Below are 22087 nucleotides of genomic sequence, written 5' to 3' on the forward strand. Positions count from 1 at the left end.
AAGTGGGAAATTTCAACACTGTTCCCTCAAAACAGATAAAATAAAAGCTCAGTGAGAAAACGCACTGGTTATACTTAAAAACAAACAAACAAACAAAAAACCAAACCAAAACAAAAAAACAACAACCCTGAAATATAAATGAGATATTATTTGCTAGTAAACAACTGTGCTTATTTTCTCTGGTAATTGGAGTAGTGTCCTTCTCAACTATATATCTTATGATGATCATTGATATTAGAAGTTATTTTGCAAATAATGATTTATATTTTCAAAATTGGTGTTTTACAGTCTAAATCGTAGTAGCTGAAGTATAAATGTGTTATTTTACTATTCAGTATTTCAATCTATGAAAATCATTAGTCTCCTATGTCCAATAACTTTTATTTATTTATAGAGCAGCATTGTCCTCACCATGGGCTCTTTATTATGCTCCCAAACATTGATCAATATTAACCTCAAGGTTCTGTTGATGCTTTTTCCCCACAAGATAGAAGCCTCACAGAACTTTTATAAGAAAAAAAGCCTTTCAAAACTCTTGCGAGGCTTCAATTTTTCATCTCCCTTATGAATACTAACGTTACGTGCCTCTTCTCTACATGTTGCACATCCGTTCACAATCCTTTTCATGCTGCCACTTTATGGTATGAACGTCCCTTACCTCACAAGGTCCTCAACTGGAGGGATGTATTATGTCTATTTTTCCTCACCCACTGGGTGAATCTTAAACACTTTGGAATCACAAGCTTTTGACAATGTGATAAAATCTCAGTTTCTTCTCCAAAAACATGCTTATGCAAATGTACACATTTGATTTTCTGTATAATTTCAGGGAAAATATTCCAAATTCTTGTGGAAACATTATCTGTGGGTTAAACAATTCTGAATTGGGGCTGGTGAGATGTCTATGTGGGTAAAATTATCTGCTGTGTTAAGTCTGATGACCTGAGCTAGATTTTTGGAACCCAAGTATTTGAAGGAGATAAACCAGTCCATTAAACTGTCCTGTCTATACACACACACACACACACACACACACACACACACACACACACACACACACACACTAGTAAGCAAATAAATAATTTAAAATAACTGAATTAATGCTTGATCACCATCCACACTGAAATAAGAATCCAGTATATACTTGTGCATGTATTAACCTTAGATATTTAGCTAATTTTCTATTGGTTTAATAAAACTAATTCAACCAGGCACTCTGAGAGAACTGGGCATGAAATTGGTGATGGTCTCCAGAGAGGAAAGAGTGGGGGATTTGGAAGAAAAACAAGAGATTTGGCCTTAGAAATTAACCTAATCATGGCTGACTCTTTTTGGTAATGCTTTGTTACCACATACACATTTCCCTTTTTAATTGTTTCTTTCAATTTTGAGATCATAATATAATTACATCATTTGCCCCTTAGCTTTCCTCTTTCCAAATCCTCCCCCCGACTCCTCCTCGCTCTTTTTCAAATTCATAACATCTTCTGTTTTCATTTTTTAAATTTATATATACGTATTTGTATATACATACTTGTTTCTAAGTATATAATATAAGTACAGCCTTTTGGCATGTATAGTCTGCACAGGACCCAAAGGCACATACCCATTTGAGAAAAGATCATTTTTTTTTAAAAAGAAGAATTAGTTGTACTTTTGTGTTAAAAAAAGAGATACATATTGCAATGATATTTTAGTGTTTCAGGAGAATACACATACAAGTTAATACACGTACATTCAATAACACCAGTAGATTTCCTTTCTATACTTGGTCACATATTTTCTAATAGAGAAGATAAGGGGCACACAACTGTGATGAGGTAGAAAATGTGTCATAAGAAATCTCCTCAGCTCCAATGAAAGCCCCTTCTAAACCTTCACATATCAGGCAGCATGTTTTTTTATTTGCTGAATACAGGCATCCAGAGACTATCACAAAATAATATGCATAGATTATGAAAACTCAAATACCTTAACCCTAAATAGGTGGATTTTGCTTGTCCACCATGCCTATTAAGTGTCCATTTTTCCTTATTGCAATAAGAAATGCCCAGCCCGACACTTTTCTCTGAAAGTACTTTGTGAGTCTTTCCTAGCTCTTTAGTTGTATCATAACCTCCCTGAAGAAAAAAAAAAAGCCATTTGAGGAAAGCTTTCTGGTCTGTCACCTAAATACTGGCTGACTTTGCATTAGGTGATGGATAAATACTGTGCATCAGAAACATTTGGAGAATGCACTAAATAAAACAAAGCCACACATATATATGGGTCTTAGCACCCCTTAACTGCAAATTTGTTGATGTCTTTGAATATGGTCAGCAACATTTAGGTGACAGTTACTTTTAAAAGTACTGCATCAGGTATCTTGCAAGTTTCCAAATCAGCCTTGAGTGGAAGGAATACCATTTAGAATGCCCATACTGTTGTATTTTTTTTGCTTAAAGTGAAACCAAATAGAAAATACTGAAGAGTAACTTTCCCTCAAGATAATTTTCTGGAAAAGCAATAGCAGACCAGGTACTTTGTGGAGGATAGCTTTCAGAATGAACCGCGCTCACTCTAAATTCACGAAGCCTACATGTGTCTCTTTCTGACATCAGAGAGTGTATTTAGTGTCTTTCAGTCATAGAACAAAAGGTGACTTTTTTTTTTGGTTTGCCTGCCACATTTCCAGAGGCCCTGAAGTTAGCCCAATTTTTATATACTCGCCCAAAGGCAACACATTTGCCGACTGCATAGATAGGAAAAGCACATAAACCGTGCTAAAAATAAAATCAACCCAGTGTTATAAATGGGGCCACATAGGAGAGATGCTTAGCTGCATTCTTAATAAAAACAAGAAAACTACATTCGGTGACAACACCATCCTGGGCTGCCCACTGCTCTGCTAATCCAGTGGCTATGACATATTCAGAATTTCGCAGAGAAAACAGCTACAACATATTGCTGCAACACAAACCCACAAAAACCAATTCTTTCCTTGTTTCCATCCCCGCTCTAGTTACTGAATAGTCTTTCTTTCTTTCTTTCTTTCTTTCTTTCTTTCTTTCTTTCTTTCTTTCTTTCTTTCTTTCTTTCTTTTCTTTCTTCCTTCCTTCCTTCCTTCCTTCCTTCCTTCCTTCCTTCCTTCCTTCCTTCCTTTCTTCCTTTCTTCCTTCCTTCCTTCCTTCCTTCCTTCCTTCCTTCCTTCCTTTCTTTTTTCTTTTTTTGAGACAGGATTTCTCTGGCTGTTGTCTATGGCTGTCGTAAAACTCTCTTTGGATACCAGACTGGCCTCAAACTCACAGAGATCACCTGCCTCTGCCTTCCCAGTGCTGGGATTAAAGGTGTGCACCACTACCACCTGGCCCTGAATAGTCTTTTGTAAATGATTCTTCAAGACTCTAGGTTGGAAAGTATTATGGTTCTACTGAAAATCCACCATGCATTCCCCCACAATGCAATCAGAATAAAACCTAACAAGCCTAGCACCACACAGACCTGTATGGCTTTGGCCGGGTTTCCTCAGCCCACTCTACATGACATACATGGTCTCTGTTTTGCTGTGAAACTAGAGGCATCCATTGGACCACTGTGATTGTGCCTCTGCTTCAGACTTACACTTATCTGTGACATGTATTGCCTGTCCTATTTGAGAATGCATCCTTCTTCCATATCCGAAACAGGCACACAGTGTTAAACAGAGAGAAAGGTGTTCACATCTTACCTTGGATGCAGAGGAGACTTGACTGACAAATATGAGTCCAGTAAGGTTCCTATTATCAAAACTACACATGAAGTACCGGAGTTAGAGGGGAATTGGAAACGAGTATGGCAGGCATGGGAAAATAAAAAAAACAAAACACAAATCAACAAGCCAAATTCACTCAGCAGAATCCATCAGAGGCTTATGTATGCTTTCTTAGTACATTCCCACAATGTCCTATAAGGTGGGTATATAGGGATGATGGAATCAACACAGAAACCATCCAACATCCTACAGAATGGAAGCCCAGTCTGAGTCAGAGTGTTGGTGTGGTAAGCATGGATTCTTTGTTGATTTAATTTTATAATTTGATGCACTTTTGCTGGAAGAAAAATAGAGAAATATACCCACTCTCTTGGGGGACTTTTGACAGTTATTTATTCTCAAGTGAAAAAAAATCAAGTAATCAGAAATATTTAAAAACAGTATGTTTGCCTTTCTTTAACAATTTTATCTTTATCTAGAAGATCTGTTTTTTTTTTCAGATAGATTTTGAAGATGTGTTTTCACACCTAGAGAATGTAAGATCACAGACTGTTCCCATTACAAAGAAAAGAAACACACAGGAAAAAAAAACTGTGATGCTATGATTTTGAGAGAATACATGTTATCAAAATAATTGGGGAAGAATCCTAAGTCAAAAATGTAGCAGCATTTATTTAGATCATTTCTCTACATTCTACTTCAAATTTCCTTCAACTAAAATTAGTCTTCCCATCTATTAGATATGGACCTGTAATATACTTCTTTAAAATCAGCTAAGGAGTCAACATTTTCAGACTTAAATCATACTCGGGGTTTCCAAAAATATAAAAAGGCTTCAGAGTCTGGACAAAGGCATCTACCACACAATATTTGCCAACCTTTCACATTTCTAGAGGAAATGTGAGAACTGGTTGATGTTTATTTGTTTCCTTTGTAGCACTTGGAATTGAACCCAGGACCTTATGTGTGCTGGGCCAGTGCTCTGCAACTAAGCTATACACCTAACATCTTTTTGTGAAATTTCTTTTTCTGAAATAGGGTCTCACAAAGCTTCATGGGTAGATCTTCATATTGCGAGCCTCCTCCCTCAGCTTCTCAAGTAGCTGAAATTACAGTCATGTGTCTCCAGGCTCAGCTAAAAAAGTACACAGTCATAGAGTCGCCTTACAGGTCTAAAATCACAATCTCCGTGATTACCTATAGTAGCTGTATCCATACAGATCTTGAACTTGTATTGAAGTATAACAGAGTCACTGTGAAATGCTCAAAAATGTATTTTAACAATGCATGTGTTGTATTACCTCAAAGATGTCTAACTATATATTTTCTTTTCTCTATTCACCATAGACAGACTCTATTATCTAAAGAGTAGGGAACAGAAAAGGTACTGATTCAAAGTACACATAGTCTACCATGCTTTGATGCATCCTCTCATCTATTCAACAAATGTCATTTTTCTGAGAGAAAGTACCTAGGGCACACTGGTCATGAACTGCTTATGTAGCTGAGAATAACCATCTACCGTGGGTGTACTACGGTTCCAGGAATGCATTACCACATCTAGAATATTCATTACTGGGACCAAATCCAGGGTCATGAGACTGCTAGGCAGACATTTGACCAACTGAGCTATATCTCCATATACTCCCTGTCAAATTTTTTTTTTTATTTTAAAATATTTTAATATGTTTACTTAGTTTGTGTGTGTGTGTGTGTGTGTGTGTGTGTGTGTGTGTGTGTGTGTGTACATGTGGATGTGTGAGGGTGAGTGAGTTCTAGGGAACGACCTCCAGCAAACATTATTTATTTATTTTTTTGCCAATGGTCACATACAATTTAATTAGCTACAGATGTCATAGTAGTATAACACGGATCTTAAAAGGTCTTATAATAATAATAATAATAATAAACAAGAGCCAGATATTGGGGTGAAAGCCGGAAGATTAGAGAAGCAGAGCAAGCCACAGCCAACCTGACCTCGCCAACTCCTCAGCCCATCCTGTTTCTTTAGACTGAAAGCCTCTGAATCCTCACCCAAAAGGGTCTCAGCTGAACTGCTTTAGTTCCTGTTTCCTTGCACCTTATATACCTTTCTCCACCCTGCTATCACTTCCTGGGATTAAAGGTGTGTGTCACCTCTGCCTGGATCTGTTTCCTTGAACTCAGAGATCCACAGGGATCTCCGCCTCTGGAGTGATAGGATTAAGGGTGTGTGCCACCGCTGCCTGACCTCTATGTCTAATCTAGTGGCTGGCTCTGTCCTCTGATCCTCAGGCAAGTTTTATTGGGGTACACGATAGCAAACATACTTTAAACACCTATTAATAAGCCAAGTATTATAGCTGGCATTGAAGAAGACAACAGGGGACATACATGGCCCCTCATATCTGATAGTTTCTATTTTTAATGGTCTCTCATAGTGTGTATACATAAATACATAATGGCAAAATAAAAGAGCCCTAAAAAATACAGAATGCTATGGGAAATTAATGGGAGGCAAAATTTTCATAAAGAGATCAGAAATAGCTTTTATGACCAAAGTGCATGCTAAAGGGATGAATCTAGTTTGGGTGGAAGAGGAATTGCTTTAAAATTGTCTCAGGGTAGAGATGCACCCACAGGTAGAATGTTTTGTTTGTTCTCTCTCCTCTGCTTCCGCCCCTGCCCTATCTCTCACTTCCTTTGAAGATAATTACTGAGCTCTGCTTATGTGGTTTTTATGTCATCTTAGGTCACAGTAATCTCTCTCTCTCTCTCACACGATAATGGCCAATGAAAGAATCAAGTTTACCTTAGACAAAATTAGACACTGCCTATTTTGTGTGCCTACTATAGAAGACCGATCCTGTTCAACAAGATATCCTAAGGTTTAATAGTGTGTATCCAAGTCCAAGTACTCTTTATCTAGGAAAATAAACATGAGTAAACATACTCTCTAACCCTAATGGGCTTATTGACTAACGAGTAGATGGTCATATAAAATGATAATTATAAAAAATAGATAAATGTAATGCTAGAAAAAATCAAGCACATAACATAAACTCTGAACTAAAGACACAGGATAGGAAATTTTATTTGAGGAATATATATTTAAACTGAATGATACATGATGGGTGCCATATAAAGTAGACACAGTGTGGGATGGAAAAGGTTCACAGAGAGTGAACAGCAGAGAAGTCTTTAGAGTAATAAATAATGTAGAGATTCTAGGCCAATAAGTCATAAGGGGCCTTGTAGACCATGTTAACTATTTCCACTAATGTTTAAAATTCTAAATGTTTTGCTCAGTCTTCACTTTTTGACAGACAAATTTTCCAGTCAATGTGTTAGGAAGAGTATCAGTTAGTGTGTGTAAACTGTCTCTATTCTACAAGGAAGTTTATCCATAATTGTAAACAGGAGTTCGAGGTATTGACCTTGTTTAAACAAAATGCAACATGAACACTATCAGTTGAATTTCTCATATGCAGCAGAACATCATGCCACTGAATAATGGACAGTGGTGCCAGACAGTCTTTGGACATTAGAAAGAAAAACATAAATGTGAAAATTCACAGAAAATTACCAACATATGAATATTGCAAAATAGCATAATTTCAACAAAGCCCTCATTACATTTTATACATTTATAGTTAATAGATTAAAATATATTTACACTGGCAATTCCTACCTTTTACACTGTAGTCATATGATGAAGATCTCTTAAATGCATTGCTATTCATTGAAAAAATACAATAGTTTTTAACAGTCTTAGTTTGTGGGGCTGCAAGCATGGCTCAGTGTGTAACAGCACTTCCTGTGTTTGATAAGGACCCAGGTTCAGTTCTCAGCATTAATATCAGGAGACTCACAACAGCCAGTAACACCAGTTCCAGGTAATCTGATGCCCTCTTCTGACCTTCAAGGGAACCTGCACCCATAAGGGGTGTGTGTGTGTGTGTGTGTGTGTGTGTGTGTGTGTGTGTGTGTGTGTGTGTGTGTGTGTGTGTGTATTCAAGCATACATACACATAAAAACCAAACAAATCTTTAAAAAAAATTCCTAAAGGTTTTTGTGTGTTGTAGTGTCATCTTAGTTGGTAGTGACCAGTATTTTTTTTAAATGAACTAGGTAAAGAAATGAAATATCTGGTGTGAGACTGTGGAAGCAGAAATACTTCTTAGGACATTTGTTCTTATTTTTATGTGTCCATTTGATTGTGTAGTAAGTTTAAATGTCAGTAAAAACGTTACAAAATATCATTAATAGATTCAGTAATTAAATTTTCAAAGGATTCCTTATTGTCTTCTTGGGAATTAAGAATCAAAGTGATGAAAATATTGAAAAATCATGTAAAAGTCACATTGGTTTCGTATGAACTAAAACTCAAAATTAGAATACACATGCATGCATAAGAGAAAAAAAAAAGAACACAAGGCTTTTTAATTCTACTGACAAGGAATATATATTACCCTGTCACTTGCAGACGAACCAGCTTAGCTTAGCAAACATAACTCCATTTTAAAAATACCTTGTTAGTATTAAGCTTGTAAAGAATCTTAGGGAAGGACAAAAGCGGGCCACTTAAGGTTGACGCTTTAATTATCACTTAATAACTGCTGCAGCAGTTGAAGTGGCGGTGTGGTTTCGTACAGGACAATGGGCATTGAGCACCTGCTTGACTATCATAGAGTGACCCAGGCAGGCTTGGGTTATTATCTTCTTGAAACCAGGATATGAAACAAGATAAAGGCAAAATAATTTCCGGTTAATGTTTCAAGACCCGTGTTGTCTAAATGATAATCGACACAAAATGATTTGTTTCATTATGTTCTCCATATTTATTTACTTTTGTCTCAAAATCTAAATTAGAGTTTTGTAGGCTGTAATAAAAAATATACTCAAGAGGAAATTACATTGAAAAAAGTCATTACTGTGATAAAAAAACCTATCGTATTCACTTAAATCCATAAAAATAATAAAATTGGGTGAAAGCATGTACTTGATTCTCTCAGAAATTAGGGAAAAGGAGAAAAGTTACTAAGATTTAACAAAAGAAATTGGGAAAGTGTATTTGGAGTATATTCCAACACATGATAATGGAAAACTAAAAAATCCATCTATAAAACATTCAAGAGTGGATTTCAGTCTGTGTAGAGTATACAGAAATAGTTTCCACTCACTTCATGCTCCATATTTATAACTCTGAAGCCACTTCAGCACATATACAAATCAGGGAAATATATAGAAATAAGCCCCATAAATTTGGAATATGATGAGATCATCTATGATTAGAACATTGGATATTTCTTATCGTTCGCAGAATGCTTTTAATTAGAATATTAAGGCAGATTAAAACTCACTGAAGCAGTACTGGATATTTAAATATTGAGAGCTGGTTCCTCTCACATTTGCACTGTCTTTTCCTTTGACAACAATGACTTTGCCTGACAGTCATGGGGCTGGATGCTTTTCCTTTTCCATCTCAACTTCTATATCTTTGTTTTCTCACACTCCCAACTGCAGTTGTTTGATTTATTAGCCTCCTGGGTGGGTTCCTGTTGTTTACTACTATTTGAAGCTACTGAAGTTCTGTTTTGTTGTTGTTATTAATTTTCTGTCTTTTCTCCTATAATGTAAACTTCATAAAAATAGAATATTTGTCCACAATGTTTACTTCTATATTCCCAACGTCCAAACAGCACTTTTCATACAACTGGCACATCACTGTACTTACTGAAGACATAACATTGTTGTTTGATACGTTACATACCACCAAGTACTAGACAAGCAGTAACATTATCACATTTCTATTTCTGAATAAATATTTAGCAGTAATATATCCCTTTAAATTATGTTATGTCAAAGCCTAATGTTTCATGCTTTTATCTTAGTGACACGATGGTCAAATTGATGCAAATTTTGGGGTAAATAAGTTAGCCTTTGACTTTTCTGTCTGTATTGTTAGCCAGTATGGGTCACCGTCTATCTATTCTTTCATCATCTGCCATTTATGAGTTCAAGAATAATGTGAAGCTTATAGATGAATATTGCCTCAGTGAACAAATGGCTTGGATTTTATCTAATGTCAAACTGCATCCTATGACCCTGGGCAAGTTACTTAAATGGTCTTTTTCCATAGTTTTCTAATCAAAAGATATGGATGTATTATCAATAATATCAGTGATATTAAATAAGATTCAGAATTCAAACCGTGTGGGAAACTACCTGATATGTAGGGAGAAATAAGAATATGGTGAGGTTTTCTTCACTCAAGAGTCCATTATTTCTATCATCCATTCTCAATGAAAATTCCCATTTCCGTCTTTAAGAGTAACCATGGAGCCAATGATATTAATTCATATCACAATGCTCATGAGTATTAATGTTTCCTCCTGACCATAGACGCTGCCAGTAGAGAGACTACACACAGTGGATAAATTACACTTAGGGTTTGAACATGTTCTCTTGGGGGTAAAATAGGAATAGGAATTGGAACACAGCAAAGCAAGGCAAGGTAAGTTAAGACTAGCATCAAACAGCCTCAATAGCTTCCATTAGTGTTAGTTGAGGAACAGTGAGAAACTCTGTCAATGAATGCCAAGGACAGAAAAGGAGGGGCGGGGCTTCAGGAAGCCATGGCACAGCTAAATTATTAATAATATAAATAATACCCTACTAATGATATAAACAATATCCTATTATTCCAATCACAAGTCTCTGAGTCCTACCTGATACTTTAGAACTACAGAGTTTTGAAAGAAGGAGGAAAATGAGATGATTAATCTAACATCATAGTAATACAGTGGTAACTAAAAGAAAACTGAGTTAGTAGCATAGGCTTTGAGTTTTTTTTTTTAAATCATAGGCTAGGAAAGTGCCCTTGATTAACTTTAAAACACAAACTTAATCCCCTCAAAAATTATCATAACTGAAATAACAGAATATTAAAACTTCCTTATCTTTTCAATGAGGCACAGACTTTAATTTTCAGTGATGATGATAGATTTTGTTTGTTTGTTTCTGATAAGCAAGAGCAAACTAAGTCTTCTGTACAGAGATGATTATGAAACATGCGATTCTCATTATTACGTACGAAGGCAACATACATCAACAAGCAAAACATACAAAAACCATGCTAAGTATGTAATTACAGCCACCTAATTTAGCACCTGAGTCTTCTTCATTGCGTCTGCACAATGGAAAAACCTACTGTAAAGATTAAACACTGCAACACAAGTATTTCCACAATACAGAACCATGTACCAATCAAGGCAACAGCAACGCACTACCAAAGGTAGGGTGCATTCCATGCTAGCTTCTTACTTTTGGTTTTAAGGTATAATTATCCATTTTCTCTGCAATCAGTTACACAAGAGGCCTGAACATGGCAATTCTTAACATCATTGAAGTCATGGCATATTCCATTAAGCATGTCAATTAGGTAACATATTAAGACCTTGCTCCTGTACTCATCTGTGTGTATGCTTTGTGAAGCTAATGTATACACAGTAGGAGTTACATATCTTGGTTGTAGAAAATAAACTGAACCAAGCTGGTAAAAGATGTGTCAACAGAGTTAAGACTAAGGAGCCTCCTGTCACTGCATCTATAGGGAAATGTGTGTGAAGATATCAAAAAGAGAGAAAGGTAAGGAGAGAAGAAAATTAAAAAAAAAAATAACAAAAAAAATTTTTAAAAGTGGGGGGTTTTGCTGCAAAAAGGAGTGAGTAGGAAGGGGAATATTGAAAGAGGGGGCAGACATACAGGAAGGAAGAAACTGCAGAGAATTCCTGGAGTATTGTCACAGCCAGAGAAATGAAATCATTTATTTCTGCTCATGCAGTCAGTAGTAAAATGCTTCAGTGCCTAAGGACAGGTGTAAAAGTCAGAAGTCAAGAGAAATAAGATGGTTGCTCTGTGTTCAATAGATACAAGATGGAAGACTCTCAAAGCCACAGATGAACTCATCTCTTCTCCTTGTTCCTGGAGGATTTAGTTCTCTCCTACCATCAATGTTCATTTTGTGTTATCTAGGAGTTCCCCAAAAAAGTCTCTATGACTCCTTGGGAAAAAAAATTATCATAAGCTGGAAGGACACACATAAAAGGAATTTGAAAAAAAGCAATGTAGTTTGGCTTTAGGGACATGCAGGCTTCAATTTAACTTTAAAAATTTAACATTATTTTTTTTTTTAAAAAAAGCCCTTAAAATAGGACTACATTTTATGGAACGTGGAAACCTAAGTTTGTGGCACACACATCTACATACAGAGTTGAAACGTCATCACTTTTATGTGCGCAGCAGTCCTGTTTAGGTGCACACACTTTTAAAAATCTAACATCTTTGGCTTTGCATTCTTAGTATTTGTTAAAGTAGCATGGTGAGACAACTCTATTTATAGCAGAGGTCCTAGATGTTCTAGAAATATGTTCTAATGCCCAGTGTCTGGCTTTATTCATTTCTCAAATCTGATGAAAATGCTAGGGATTAGGCAGGAAGCCAGCTTGGTAAGCCAGGATCTGGCAGACACTCCATGTCAGGAAGAGATTTCAGTGCTTTGCGACCTAGCCTTGCTACTAGGAAACTGTGTCAACCTTGCTTCTTAAGAATGTTGCTAACTCAAAACCTAAAACCTAGAGCTGTCCCACTGCGCCTGAATACTCTGCTATCCCACTTCTTCTCACTTCAGAGGACATTAAACCATTTGTCTAAAGAGCGTTTCTGGATTTTTTTCTATTTTTTTTCTTTTTCTCAACGATAGGCAGCTACGCAGTTTCTGTTCATCATAGCAGTAAATGGGGTCCTATCACCAACCTCACTGTATAGACTATTGGAGGCCAGTACACCGGAACTGGACGCTCAGTTGGCTCTTTACCAGCAAACAATTCCTAATGCCAGTCTCAGTGGCTGTGTACTGCTGCATTGCTGCTGGTAACCTGTGAAGTAAATGCATGTGCAGCTTTGTTTGAAAATACCTTATTAAGGATGCATCCTCAAAACCACCTTGTTGTACGTGCTGCTTCAACATAGACCCTAGACCCTAGACACATTTGGATTTCAAAAGGTATGCTTCGGAAATCTTTTCGGGGTGGGGGTGAGGTTTGGTAGAGGGTCTCCTGTAGCCCAGGCTAGCCCATTTAGCTGAGCATGGCATCCCCTTGCCTCAACTTTCCTAGTTCCTGGGTTGCAAGTGTCTACCACCATGCCTAACTTGGAACTCCTTGTTTATAGGCATCTTAGTCTTATCCTCAAATGTTAAGTAAAATTGCTCTAGCAACTCCTGGTTTAATAGCCTTGACCTTGGTTTACATAACCTATGAGGAATTAAAAGAAATTTCTGGAGAAGCTGTTTTATAAATGGCCTTAAATTTTACTTAAGTGTCTGTGCCACACACCAAAGGGTTAATATGAGTTTCTTACAGCTGTGTCTGTTCAGAGTATTTCCATGTGCATTTGCCTTCTTGTTGATGAAGGAATCTCAAAGTAGCAATTAGTAAATCCAATTACCTGCTTCCTATCTAGGGTAGGCATGGGATCATAGGTAAGGAAGAAATGAGCCACGGGCAAAACAGGATGCGGCAACCTGCAGGGGCACCAGGGAATTCACCAGAGAATTGAAGTGGGTTTGTCTACTCTTCTCTCTGTTCCCACATAACTGAAATGATGGCTATGGTCAGGCAGGGGGAAGACAGAACACAAAGACAGTAGTTCTCATTTAAGCATTTCAGGGAAAGTATGTTTGACATTTCAAAATCTTCAATTATATTTGCCTTTGAGTATGTGTGCACATTTTATCCTTGATTAAGTAGCTGGATTGTTTAAATGGGAAAATAAATCACATACTTCTTTCCCTTATATAATATCCATTGGTAAAAATAATTATATGAATACTAGGAATGTTGGAAACATTCACAAAATGTTTGAAAAATTTCAAAAATAACAGCAATACCTTCGCAAAGACACGGGATGCCCATTTCTATACAAACCTGGACGGGATCCATCAGATATTTCCATCAAGAATTAATTCCTGACTGAGGGACTTAGCTATGTGTTTCATGTGCATCATTTGTGGTTTCAGTAGCATGCTCGTAACCTAGTGCATGCTACGGAATGTTGTGTGACGGGTCTGCTAAGAAAGTTGCTAAATTACATCTTCAGCCAATAATTTGTCCTGATTCTGATGCTGACTTAAAGGCCATTCTCACTGCATGTAAAATTCCCCCATCTCTCATTTAGTACAAACAGTTAAGAACTAGGTGATATATTTTTTTTATCTTCACATGTGTCATAATTTTCTGGAGACCCCTTTTAACATAGTGCCTCCCTATGTACACCATCAGAACAACAAACATTCTGTCTGCATTCAAAGCACTTACAGAAATGGTCAGCATACTTCCTTTGCTTTACATACCGTAGCCAGCAAGCCAACACCTTTTCTAAGCACTAAGTGTATTTGGAGAAACAAAACAAAATCAAAGAGAATTGGAATTGATTTACACAATTTGAACTTGAGATAAAAATTAAATAGAAAATTATACAAATTGCTGTTCTTTGTGAGCTTTTATTTCTCAGGGGCATGGCCAGAAACTCGTAACAGTATCAAAAATGTGCTTTTTTTAAAAAAAAAATTAGAAATTACTTTTGATAGCCTTTCAGAACTGTCTTCAGTGTTGTTTCCAAATGAATAAAAACTGAATGTCATTTATAAAGATTCCTTTGCAATGGGTTTTGAAGATCGTATTTAAAAATTCATAAACAGCATTTTCAGTGCTTACTATTTCTGTAACAGGGTAGTTAATTTTCTTGTACACTTTCAGGTATGTATGTCCAACATGCAGCCAGGCTGCATGGGTTCCAGGGTACCTGTGAGAGCAGTCTAAAACACATTTATAGTCAACAACATCATCTTACAGTGGCAGATGACCCTGCTTTAAAGGAAGAGTTTTCAGTTTTTATTAAAGCAGCCAAAGTCAACATTTCATTTATATAGATAAGAAAGGATATTTTCTGAATTATGATAACAGACCTTCATAATTTTTAAAGAAGTTTATGTTCCCACTGCCAATACATACATTGGAGTAGGGTCCTATTCAGGTGCCAGGCTATCATTGTTTACTTCATAGCTAATGAAAGCAGTGCCTCAGAACTCTCTGAGAGACTGAAAGAAAATTGCTGTTTCCTCTCTGCTCGGAAATATTAAAATTCTCTTGAGGAAAATGCACACGTTAAATGAAAAGGTTTGGATTAAGTTTATGAAGCAGAATGAAGAATTAGATGTGAAGATATCTCTCTATGTTCCCTGCTCAAAGAAGACATGATAATCATGCCATCGATTACATAAAATTATAAAACTGAATGAACAAGTTTACCTAACTGTAAATGGTGACTGCAACACCTGCCAAAAGCCCTACGGACTTCGTCATCGATCATATCCAAAATTAAACAACGTTATGATTTCAACTTTTGCTAAATGTATATAGAGGAATATCTTCTCATACTGAGGAGTCATTTCATTTCTTCTTCCCCAACCTGAGGAAGAATCTGCCAGTAAAAGCAATGTTCTTGGCTCACACTAATTTTGTCTCCAGGTATTCCTTGTCTTTCTACCAAAAGACTCACTGAAGCATCCCTAACATGTTGTTATCTTTTTTTTTGGCTGGTACATGATAAGTGAGTACCCTCCAAGTTTCAACATACTATAACCTACTGCCTATCAAATTCTCATCTGTTTTTAAAATGTTACATAATTTTAGAATATGTGTCTGTGTATGAAAAAATATATACTTGAATCCAAATTAAAATTAGGTATTTATACTCATTTGTTTTATCCCTGCATAAATAGATTTGACTAATTTAAATGAAAATAAATTCAGCTAGGAATCATCTCATATCTATTAAAAATTTCAGTGCAGATACATTTATGACTAATAAATATTAAAAATTTAAACTACAAGTGGATAAGATATTGAAACAAAAATCCATTACATTTTTGCAAAATGCTTGTAAGACTTATAACTACATTATATACTTTGGCAAAAAGTCTATGTTTCATCTGGTTACCCATAATATTAGATAAAATTCTCTATTATATAATCAAATTGTCTTATTTTGTTTTTTTTTTAACCCCAAACCAAGTCATCATTAGCATTAGGAAGATAAATATCTTGTTACAAATTAGAATTAACAATAACCCTTCCCAGGTAGTGCATACATTGGAAAGAACAAGAATCAGAAGAGTTTGAGAGCCATATAAATTGTCTCCTGAAATTGAATTTGTTTTTCCCTTTAGATGGCTCTAAGAATCTGTTTTGGGGATACACTCGAAACTGATTTGATACACTGACATATAAAGAGATGAATTGTTATTATTTCAATGTATTACTATACTAGCAGGAAGTTCAAATTAACTTTCAGATTTCTAAAGTACTCATTTTTTTTAACTAGTCTTACAGCTCATTTTGCAAACATAATTAAGACAGGCTACCATCTTCTAGTTTTATTTTTATTAGCAACAAGTCTAATATGTCTATCTTAGAGAGTAAATAGCATGTCTTGAACCACCAGATCAGAGCCACCTGATAATTCAATCAGCTAGACTAGCGAACACCTTCTATCAAGACACAAGGCTCGCAACTAATATTGATAACTCTTTATTACGTGATACTTCAGTACTTTAGGATTCCCCTTCTGTAGTTGAAATCTTCAGCGCTGATAAAGATATTTTCAATTACAATTATCAAATCCACTCTATAGCATTACTAAGACTTACCAAAACATTATCTTAAAGGGTGAAAAATGAAGACTGTATGAAATTGTGAGCATAAATTTTCTATATCACTTAAAGTCTTCAATCTGCTCATTACATGTTACAATGAGATATGACTAGCATTATATAAAGGCTCAATTTTTCAGCATATGAAAAATCCCCACATTCATAAGCATCTCTGCACATGCTAGTGCTATAATCAATATTTTAGAGAGTCATGTAAATAAATGTCACAAACCAAGTCCAAACTTTCACATTTCCCCAACACAGTGGAAAAACAAGCAGAGCCTTATTTTTTCCACATGGAAACTAGTCCTTTCCTTTTTATACATCTTCTCATGTCTAAACTTGTTAATTCAGTTGTACACACACATGAGGTAATTAAGTGGTTACCCTTTTGTCCTTGTAACCAGAAAGTGTCACCTCTGAAAAGTGACATATTTCAGCAGAGACACTATGTTTTTAGAAGCCATTTAGACATTAAAGCTTTAGGGAAAATAGTCTTGTGTGCATATGTGTGGTATGTGTATGGTGTGGAGTGTGTGTGTGTGTGTATGTGAGAGAGTGTGTGTGTGTGTGTGTGTGTGTGAGTGTGTGTGTGTGTATACATGAATATGTGCATAAAGTCTGCTTAGGTAGGAGAGATAATTGCCTAGAGTGGAAAATGGTTTTGAAAATAATGTACAATATGAATATTAATCAATATACAAATCAATATCACCAATGGCATGTGAACTCAGCTCTTTTCTAAGTTTGTGTAGAAACTTACACATGAAAGGTATGTGACTGAAGACTTCCTAGGGTCCCCAGGCTGGTGTGGAAGGTGAGATAGAGTTAAGGAAGATTTCTACTTATCTCTAATGGACATCTAGAAAAAACTACGACTTGGCATTTCTCCTGATAAAAATGATTTATCTTGGTACAAGCATCTGCTGACTTCTCTCAGCTCATGCAGGACCTACGTTGCAGTGCTTTCCCGTTACATTTAACTGGAAATTTCTCTTCACCCCCTCCCAGCTGACGGTAATCGCTTATCAGTCTCTGAGGAATAGTAGGAAAACAAAAGCTTAGACCAGAGATGATGGAATCAGAGGAGCTACTGTCGAGACTCTGCCTAACAAGCACTATGTGCTTGACCTGTTATTCTGACAGTTATGGAGAAGTCGCCCGTTCCTTTAACAAGATGTGAGAAGAGAATTGTTTTCCCCCTTAAGACCTCTTAAAATTGAGACTACCTTCCTTCCATTACTTCCCAAACTTTCTTCTAGTCCAAGAGGATTCTGTCAACTAAACCTACATCTACCTTCTGAAAGCTGCCTGGAAACTGAAGAAACATCACTTTATATCCATTGAGTGTTGCCATGTTAAAAGAAAGTGTGTCAAGACATGAATTCAATATTCCGATGGTAGCATGCAAATGGAACCTAGAAAGGTTAAAATAAAATGGAATTAAATGGTACACAAAAGTAGCTTTAACACCAAAGTTAAACTTCCTGTGTTTCACCAGAGGGTTAATGTTGGGGAAGTGAACATCAACACGTACACAAAAGCTAACCAGATTAGCAATCTCAAAGTAAAACCCAAGGCTCCTGATAATGCTGGTGTCACTTGCAAATGTTTTAAAAACTTCCCATGCTTTTTTTTTTTTTTGCATCCCACTATGAAGGCTGCATGGAGGAACCCCAGAAGAGTAATGATCCAGTTTTCATTTTATAAACTCAAGAAGCCCTCCAAGTACAGACAGCGACACTGATGTGCAATCCCAAACTGTCAGCCCCATAGGGCAGATGCGAACAAGAAGAGTCAGCTAGCTGGCGCTGGGAAGCAGCAGCAATTAAGCAGTTGAAAGTGGGTTGGAGTGTTGGTTTATTTTTGTTCCATTTGTAGCCTCTTGCAAGGAGGTGATGGAGTCAAACTTGACACTTCCTTTCTGAGAGCAGGAGCTGGGCTCCTTGTCTACTCTCATTCAGTGTAATTCCCTGTGCGGTCTCATTGCTTCCTGGACTCCTGTTTTCACAGGGGTTGCATTCTATCCTGCCCTCCAACAGAAAGAAATCTTTCTTCCTCACTGCCCTTCTTCCCTGTAAGAAAGACAATCTTCCTAGAGAAAGAACCCCTGTGCTGGCTTAGAATGGGAGGAAGGGGAGGAGGGGGGGGGTTCTGGGGGTTGGAGGACGGAGGAGAGAATGGAAGAAACAAGAAGATGGGGGATGCCCAACATCAACTCCTGGTTCTGAATCACCAGCCCTGGACAAAGTGCTTTTCCAGGAGATGCACTTGTGGTCTCGCATTTCTCACAATAGGCTTACCGGGGTTCCCCTCCCTAGGTCTCCCACTGCCACAACCCAAGTGTACCTAGGTCTTCTGAACAGATTCAAGCTCAGAGGTATCACCGAGGTGGCCAAGCTGCCAGTGGGGCTGCCTTACCTGGAGCGAGGAGCGGGAGGTGGTGCGGGTCTTGGTCCCCACTGCTCTCACCACGGACCGGGTGCGAGGCAACACGAGTACTCTCTCGCTGCTGCCTCCGCTCTCAGAGGGGCAGCCTGCAACACACAAAAGGGGTGTGTGGGTGTGGGTGTGGGGGAGGTTTTCTAGGGCCACCAGCTGGTCCCAGCTGGCCGCCCCCACCCTGCACACACCCCTTCGGGGCGCTGAGCCCCCAGTCGGATGAGCAGGACCCTGGGGGCTTGCCCCGGGGACACCCTCAAGTTGCCCACTGCTAACTGCGGATGCGGTCGCTGCAGGAGGAGGAGGAGGAGGAAAGAGACTGGGGGCTGAACTCGGTCAGAGCATCCCCACACTGCAGCTTCTCCAGGAATCCCTCCAGTGAGGAGGCGGCCGCCCATCATCTCCCAGCCCCAGCTGTTGATTGGTTCCCACCAAGGTACGCTGCTCAGAGGAGCCAATCAGGGAGCACTAATAATAGGTGGATCCTCTCAGGCAACGGAGCCCAGCCCAGTTCTGTTAGTGTCTCTCCATCCCCACAGCGGACAGGGACCTGAAGACAGGGGTTTAGGAGGGTGGCGGGGGTGGGGTGAACTAAGAGGGGACCAGATCCCAAGGAGAAACACTAAAGGACATTTGCTAAACCCGGTGGTCAGACCCGGGAATGCCCACAACCTGTTCAGTAAGCCATATGCACAGGATAAGAAGCAAGCATAATACAAAGCTTTTTTTTTTTTTTTTTTTTTTTTTTTACTTTCAATCAAAACCTGCCTTGATACTGAGCATGCCCAGATTGCCACAGCACCCTAGGAGTTTCGATATGTGTGAGTTCTAGATTGAAAAGGTGGGAACTGGAACGGGAGAGGCAGAAGTTTGTCTTTGGTCATTTGACCCGGCGGAGTTGGGGAAGCAGGGCCAACTGAGACAGAGGTAGCCCTTCTTGCTTTGGGAGAGCAGTCCCATCCTTCCGTCTGGGCTGGGGTGGGAAGCCAGGCTCCGATAATGTCAGTGCAGCTAGGTGCCTGGAGACTGTCCTGGAAGGGTGTGGTGGACCAGAGATGTAAGCAAGGTCCGTCCCATAGGTGGGGCGGAGGAGCTCGGCTCCACCCAGCTACAGCTGCCAGGCTGTGGAGTGTGCCCGGGGAGTTTCCACGCAGCGACCAGTAAGTTTGGAGACTTGGGTCAAGTGCGACCTTGTTAGGCACGTTTTCCCCATCTTCTGGTGTTTGCGCTCGCCCCCGCCCGCGTGTCTCTACACCCTTTGCCAGCGCAGTGAGGACCAAAGGGCTCTCTCTCTCTCTCTCTTTCCTCTCTTCCTAGCTGAACCCTTCTGCTCGGAAATAAGAAGCTTTTCCCCTGTGAGAGCGGTGCTGACCTGATTGTCTCTAAGCTCTCCGGCAATTTATAGCTTGGTAATACCAAGAGATGCCAAACAGAGGCTCAGAGGCTTGGAGGGAAGGGCGGGCTGGATGGCTGACTGGCCCGGGGTGGAGCCCAGCTCCCCAGGGCAGGAACCTTTGCTCCACAGGTAAAAGGCTTTCATGATGCAAAAGGGATTTTCCTTTCTCACTCACTCGACCTTGCTCAGTGCCCTCTGCACCTCTTGTTTTGCTTAGAAATCTTAGCAGTTCGTGTAAAGTTGATCAATAGCCACAAATGAGAACTCTCCTAATTGGGCTCTTTATTTCCCCGACAGGATGATCTTGGCATCTCAGGTAAGGAAATAAATAGCTATTTCAATTCCCCAAACTCATCCACTTTGAACTGGAGTTTTATTAACACTGGTGTGCAAAGGTAACTGTAGCAAGAATTCAATTAACGGTAACACATTTCCTTGGGTTTTTAATTAAATCTCTTCTATTTATATAATGTTTAAGATTAAGAACGTTATTCTAAATATATGGAGAAAGAAGACAACCTTCGTATAAATGTATCCTCTTGGGACACACATGCCTGAGTTTAGTGATCTGTTTGCATTACTAAGAATTTAGAAAGACAGGTAAACAAAGAAAACAATACACTTTCAAATTGTAACTTTAGGTTAATATCTACCTTCTGCTTTCCAAAATAGCCCCTTATTTGAAAATAGTTACATAGACGAAGAAAGGAAATAATAAACATTGAAAGTTGATTTTAAATGTTTGGTGAAGGAGAGGAGGGACAGAAGAGGAGCAAGGGATAGGGACATTACAAGAGGAGGCAGTATCTTATCTGTGTTCTCCAATAAAGATGTGTGCATGAGAGTATCATTATAATATCCACCTAACAGAAAATTTTATTCTAAAATATACCCATCTCTCTTTAGGTTCTCTAGTTAAAAACTGCATGCTTTTCCTAATTACCAACAACAATATGTAGAGAAAAGAAGAACATATTAATGAATAGAATAGGAATACGTCATTTTTGAATTTCTGTTCCAAACCCTGATTCTATCATCATTTTAGTCAACTTATTTTTCTGCCCATCTCACATCATACCCAACAGTGTCCTTCAGTGGGTACCATTCTAGAGGGCATGAATGTGTCAGATTTTTTTTTTTTCAATCATAGTGTTTCTTGAAGGGGACTGCTGTCTACAATAAGAAATAGGCTGTGGACCTATTTCAGTGCACTTAATTTTAGAACTAATGGCATTTTTACTTAAGAAAACTTTGCCGGGCGGTGGTGGCGCACGGTCGGGCGGTGGTGGCGCACGCCTTTAATCCCAGCACTCGGGAGGCAGAGGCAGGCGGATCTCTGTGAGTTCGAGGCCAGCCTGGGCTACAGCGCGAGATCCAGGAAAGGCGCAAAGCTACACAGAGAAACCCTGTCTCGAAAAACCAAAAAAAAAAAAAAAAGAAAAAGAAAAAAAAAAAGAAAACTTTATATACTGATTATGGATATAGAGTAGCTTCTTTTTGAGGACTGAGTTTTTTATTCTCTCCTATTTGCATATTCTTGTCAACACTGGGGAATTCATTGAAGACCCTGCCAGGCCATATTTGGTTAGTATTACATCAGATTTAAAAAAAAAATATGTGTGTGTGTGTGTGTGTGTGTGTGTGTGTGTGTGTGTGTCTGTCTGTGAAAGCACATATATGCATACCAGTATACATGCTTGTGGAGGCCAAAGGATGTCTTGGTTATCATCTTCGTGAATACATATCGTCCTAGGGAATACCATCC

At 38.3% G+C, this 22087-nt stretch overlaps 1 protein-coding gene and 1 long non-coding RNA gene across 5 annotated transcripts in view; one reads left to right on the top strand and one right to left on the bottom strand.

The window, feature by feature from the left end:
• Positions 1-19291, bottom strand: part of Syt1 (synaptotagmin 1) — a 517902-nt gene extending 498611 nt beyond the window's left edge. For 3 of the 4 annotated variants that reach the window (XM_052753299.1, XM_052753300.1, XM_052753297.1), the window contains exon 1: positions 18906-19291. The gene's annotated coding sequence lies outside the window, so the exon portion shown is untranslated. Of the gene's footprint in view, positions 1-3706; positions 3729-18905 lie in introns of those variants that run through there. The other variant, XM_052753298.1, reaches the window with a different exon arrangement.
• Positions 19292-20112: 821 nt separating this feature from the next.
• Positions 20113-22087, top strand: part of LOC128119768 (uncharacterized) — a 39515-nt gene continuing 37540 nt past the window's right edge. Inside the window, exon 1 of the long non-coding RNA XR_008221669.1 lies at positions 20113-20451. This is a non-coding gene — a long non-coding RNA (uncharacterized LOC128119768). The remainder of the gene's footprint in view (positions 20452-22087) is intronic.

This window comes from Peromyscus californicus, unplaced genomic scaffold, assembly GCF_007827085.1.
Source record: "Peromyscus californicus insignis strain IS unplaced genomic scaffold, ASM782708v3 Scaffold_24__1_contigs__length_46423439, whole genome shotgun sequence".
NCBI lineage: Eukaryota > Metazoa > Chordata > Mammalia > Rodentia > Cricetidae > Peromyscus > Peromyscus californicus.